General features: G+C 37.6%; 1 pseudogene; it reads right to left on the reverse strand.

Moving 5' to 3' along the window:
• Positions 1 to 2,965: 2,965 nt before the first annotated feature.
• Positions 2,966 to 3,716, reverse strand: LOC109561147 (small ribosomal subunit protein eS8 pseudogene; annotated as a pseudogene).
• Between the last annotated feature and the right edge of the window lie 2,190 nt (positions 3,717 to 5,906).

Genomic DNA, 5,906 nt, shown 5'->3' on the forward strand with positions numbered 1-5,906 from the left:
TCACCAGTTTCACTAGTCCCTAACAGGAAAGTTAGGCTGTCCTCTGAAGTTTTGAAGCAAGGCATTGACTTCTCTTCTCTAGCTATGAAAGTGCTAGATAGCAGCTTCTTCCAAGAGAGTGCTCTATTTTATACATTGAAAATCTCTTGTTTAGTGTAGCCACCATTATTCATTATCTTAACTAGATCTTCTGGATAACTTGTTGCAAATTCTACATTAGTACTTGCTGCTTCAACTTGCACTTTTATGTTAGGTGCAAGTTTGAAGTTAGGGCCTTGTTCTGGATTAAGCTTTGACTTAAAGGAATGTTGTGGCTGGATTGATCTATCCAGACCACAGAAACTTGATGTCAGCAACAGGGCTGCTTCACTTTCTTAGTATTCATGTGTTCACCGGAGTAGCACTTTTCATTTCTTTCAAGAACTTTTCCTTTGCATTTGTAACTTGACACAAGAGGTCTAGTTTTCTGCCTTTCTAGGCTTTCGACATATCTTCCTTGCTAAACTTAATCATTTCTAACTTTTGCTTTAGAGTTAGAGACTTGATGCTCTTCCTTTCACTTGATCACTTACAAGCTATTGTAGGGTTCTTAACTCACCTAAGTTAAATAGTGTTGTGTCTCAAGGAAGAAGAAAGCCTGAGGAGAAGTATCTCTTGGGAAGGTAGTACAATAGGGAGAAATGCTGAGAGTTCATAAGGTTGCACACAGTGTATTCTATATTGTTTCATTTAAAAAAACATATTTATATAGCATTAATATAATAATTATAAAAAATATAGACATAATAATTATAATCTATAATAATTATAGATCAAGGTTTTACACATTGGATTTCAGAAATGCCAGCTTCATTCATTTGTCTGTTTACTTATTGACTAACCTTTCTTGTATTCCTTCCATGTGAGGAGCACTGTGCTAGAAATGCATATATATGGCCTGTGGTATCATGAAGTCTGGATGAGACAGTAATGAGTATATGCACATTCCCCCAAAATAGTGCAAAAGAACCGCAGAAGAAGGCATGGAAACCTGAAGGCACAAAGGGAAAGTGATGAATACTGGTTAAAGGAATTAAGAAAATCTCTCCAGAAGACTAGAATTGTGAAATAAAACTATAGATAATGAAAATTATGCCAGGTGGTTAGAGGGCATATTCAAACAGGGAGAGAAATCATCCAAGTGACTGTACGGGGAAAAGTGAAAGTGAAAGTGAAGTTGCTCAGTCATGTCTGACTCTTTTCGACCCCATGAACTGTAGCCTACCAGGCTCCTCTGTCCATGGGATTTTCCAGGCAAGAGTACTGGAGTGGATTGCCATTTCCTTCTCCAGGGGATCCTCCCAACCCAGGGATCGAACCCAGGTCTCCCGCATTGTAGACAGACGCTTTACCGTCTGAGCCACCAGGGAAGTGAATAAGGGGAAAAGAACACCAAAAAGCATTCAGGATTTGAGTGATGAGACTAGTAATGAGGCCTAGGGATCAATCTGGAGAGTTCAGAAGGGCTGATTACAAAGACCCTCCTAGACCATGCCCCTGAGTTATCCCTCTATATCCTCCTAGAGAAAATGGACTTCCACTTGACATTTTAGAACAAAGAGAAACAATCAAACATGCCTGCTTAGAAGGATTACTATCTTGACAATTGGAAAACAGATTAGATTAGATTAAGTAGATAAGCTAGATAAGAAGGCAGATAGCAAGGCTATCATCTGGGAAGATATTTTAATAGTCTTTATTTCAATAGCACTATAGGTATGTGCCTGTTTATATGTATATGTTTGTGTCCATTTTATACGTTAATTTTATAAATAAAAATATAATTCTTTAATTTATGTAAATATTTAACTTTTTGTTAATATTACATATAAGGATAATATTTATGTTGTTTTATATAGCATGTGTTTTATATATATAATATTATATATAATATTGTATTCCAGATAAAAAGAATGAGATACATTTCTCTGTATTGGTACAAGGAAAACATAAAGTTATAGTATTGAATATTATATATATATATATATAATTTTATTAAATATATAAAACAAAGATCAAATGAGCATCGTTTTGAATTTTTTAATATAAAATTATTTATTTTAATTGGAGGTTAATTACTTTACAATATTGTATTGGTTTTGCCATACAGCAACATGACATACACACCAAGTTTTGAATTTTGAAGTGATCTTGCTTGACTGGTCCAAGGCATCACATCATAAAAAAGACTATGATAAAAAAGATGTTTACAAAAAGAAGAAAAGAATAAAAATAGCTTGAACAAGTAATATGATAAATAAAAAGGGGGGGAACCCACAGATTTCTTAAAAATGAATGCAAAAGTAGATTAATATCTGGCAAGTGTAAGTACATTTGAAAACTGATATAGAGGCAAACATATGTATTATTAGAAATTTACCTAGTACCTAACCTGACTACTTGGCTAATTTTCTTTCTTTCAGATGTAGTAAAGCATATCTCTAACTCTTAATTTTTTATTTTCATTTTGCTTTGATTCTGCTCATGACTTAATGACTTGTTCCATGATGTGTTCTTTCTTCTTTTAAAGATGGTTGTGCTAAAACCTGCTGTCATTTACTTAGAATCCTTTGAATCCTTAGAATCCTTTCAGGGAGCCACTGTTGTAAGAATTATAGGGATACATGTTATTATTTCCATCTTTCACATGAAAACTTAGAGAACTCAAGAGATGAGCCAAAAGTCATAGTCTACTGGGGCAGCCAAGCCAGAGTTTATGCCAATATCAATCTGATTCTAGACCAGTGTTCTTTTCACTACACAGTGTTAAGTGGTTTAAATCAAATTGAATTAGGTGTGTGATCATAAATTTTCATGGCAGAAATTGGTCTGTTAACTGCATCCATATTCACTAAAGAAAAGCTTGGTATGGCTGTTTAAATTGTTAGATTTTAGGTTTGGGGTTGAAAGCTCTTCTGACATAAATTTAATCTGCTAGATTAGAGTAATAGATCTCATATATAGAGGTGAAGTGATTAATGTAATTTTTCTTGGCTGTAGCAAGACTTTTTTTTTTAGAACGGTAAATGGCTTTATTGCATGAGCTAAGACAGGAGGAAGAGGGTTTCTTGGCCTTTCGGGCCTTGATCTTCCTCAGACAGAACTCCAACTCCTTCTCCTCTAATACACGGCCCTCTGCTGGGCCACACCGGCCTGGTCTTGGAGCGATGCAGGCAAGAAGCTTGCCCGGCTGAAACCGCTCCTCTGGAAGACTGCTAATTGTGGCGTTCTTTTTCCTTTCATGATATTTCTTCTGCATTTTCTTTGATCGTTTCTTGTTGAAAATCTCTTCCTCCTTGGGAGGCAGCCTGGCCCCCTCCTAGGCCCTGAGAGGCAGCGCAGGGCGGGGCTCACACCGCCGTCCCTACGGCGTGCTGTCCATGAGCACAAAGCACTTCTTCCCCATGGTCTTGGTAGGGACCAGCCCATCGCTGGATGCGCTACAGACAACATCCGTGATCCTTGTCCGGCGCGTCCAGCACTGGGAGCCCAGGAGAAGTTCCCCACGTCCAGCCTCAAGGCCGGGTACTTGCTGCCTCCCGCACATGGACTGTGTATATGCGGCGGGGCCAGTGTTTGTGTTGGCAGCGGGGAGTGCCTGTTCATATTTTTTGGTACGGCTTTCTCTTGCCTCTGGGTTTCCGAGGCTTGTGCCGTTTGTCCTGAGAGATGCCCATTGCTCGGCGCTGGCTGGAAAGAGCGTGGCTGTAGCAAGACTTTTATACCACATTCCTTGTATATCAATAAGTTTATTAGTAGACTACTTGAATCACCGAACTTATTATCCAAAAAGCCCTATTAACTAGTATCTTCGTTAAGAAGAGTGAATGAGAACGCTATTGGCTGGATGCAAAAACAAAGAAAAAACTTTGTGACAGCAGGAAATAGATAAGCTTTTAAGGAAGCTTCAAATGACAATTAGAATGGTTTTTAACGTTATAGTTAATTTACAATGTTGTGTTAGTTTCAGGTGTACAGCGAAGTGGTTCATGCATATACGTGTGTTGCTCCATCTTTTTTCAGATTCCTTTCCCATAGGTTATTGCAAAATACTGAGTAGACGTCCTCATCCTATCCAGTAGGTCCTTGTGGATTATCTATTTTATACATAGTAGTGTGAATTTGTTAATTTCAAGCTCCTTACCCAGCTTTCCCCTTTGGCAGCCATAGGTTTGTTTGCAAAGTCTATGGGTCAGTTTCTGTTTTGAAAGTTGCTTCATTTGTGTCTTTTTTTTAATTTATAGATTCCAAATACAAATGATATCATGTGATATTTATCTTTCTCTGATTTTTTATTTAGTATGATAATCTCTAGGTCTGCCCATGTTGCTGCAAATGGCATTCTTTCTTTCTTTTTTATGGCTGAGTAATATTCTATTGTGTATATGTACCACATCTTCTTTATCCATTTCTCTGTCATTGGACAAGTAGGCCTCTTCCATGTCTTGGCTATTGTAAATAGTGCTGCAGTGAATATCAGGGTGCATGTACATTTTCCAATATGGATTTCTCTGGATATATGTTCATGAGTGGGATTGCTGGGTCATATGGCCATTTTATTTTTAGTTTTTTAAGGGACTTTCATACTGTTCTCCACAGTGGCTGTATCAATTTACATACCTACCAACAGGGTAAGAGGGTTCCCTTTCCTCTACTCTCCAGCATTTATTGTTTATAGACTTTATGATGATGGCTATTCCGACTGGGTGTGAGGTGATACCTCATTTTAGTTTTGATTTGCATTTCTCTAATAATTAGTGATGTTGAGCATCTTTTCGTGTGCTAAAGTACAAGTTTTGAATAAAAGCTTTAAAATGCATGAAGCATTAGAAGTACATCAAGCTGTGTTATTTATTTGAACATATGTATAAATATTTGTGAGTCAATATATATGCATGTATGCTTACAAATATATTAGCATTTTCAACATTTTGCTATAACTTTCATATTTTAAAGAGTTATAAAATGTGTGTTGTGATAGACAAAGTTGTGGTTCCTCAAAGATGTGTGGCCAGAATCTATGACTAATTAATCTTTTGGCAAAAAAAAAAGACTTTGCAGATGTGATTACACTGCTGATTTTGAGATGAAAAGATTATCCTGGATTACACATCTGGGTCCAGTATAGTCACAATGGTGCAGATAAGAGAAAAGACAAGAAAGTAGAGCCAGAAGGTAGAAATGAAAAGGAAACAGAGGAGAGAGAGTTAGATTGCTGCCTTGTTGGCTGTGACGATGGAGGAAGGTGCCATGAGCCAGGGATAGAGTCAGGTAGACTCTGGAAGCGGGAAACGTCCCCTGTAGAGACTCCAGAAGAAATGCAGCCCTGCTTGTGACACCGTGTGTTGAGGACTTCCGAGCTCCAGAACTGCGAGATACTGAATGTGTGCTGTCCCGAGTCATTAGGCTTTGTTGACTCGTCATGGCAGCAGTGGGAATCTGGAGCACATATATGTCATGCACACACAGTGCCCATTAGTAAGCACTTGGTGAAAGCAAGAAGGGGAAGGAAGATAGGAAGGAGGGCAGGAGGGACGAGCAACAGGACAGAAAAAACAGGTTACTAGTGAATTGATATAATCTGAGAGTTTTTTAAAAAGACATTTACAAATTATTTTTTTTTAAGTTAAAACTATTTATTAGCAAATTCTAACCTAGGGAATTGGATGGGGGTGGGGGAAGCTTCTTATACCATAGATGACACCTAGCTATACTCAATAAAAAAATAAAAACCCTATTATCAAATGTAAAAGTAAATCCTATATAGAAAAGGGACATTTTTCTTAAAAGCCATAGATACTTAAAAGCAAAATAACAATGGCTTCAGCTAGCAAATAGGGCAAGTGTGTTAGTCGCTCAGTCATGTC

Source organism: Bos indicus, chromosome 7, assembly GCF_029378745.1.
Source record: "Bos indicus isolate NIAB-ARS_2022 breed Sahiwal x Tharparkar chromosome 7, NIAB-ARS_B.indTharparkar_mat_pri_1.0, whole genome shotgun sequence".
Taxonomy (NCBI): Eukaryota; Metazoa; Chordata; class Mammalia; order Artiodactyla; family Bovidae; genus Bos; species Bos indicus.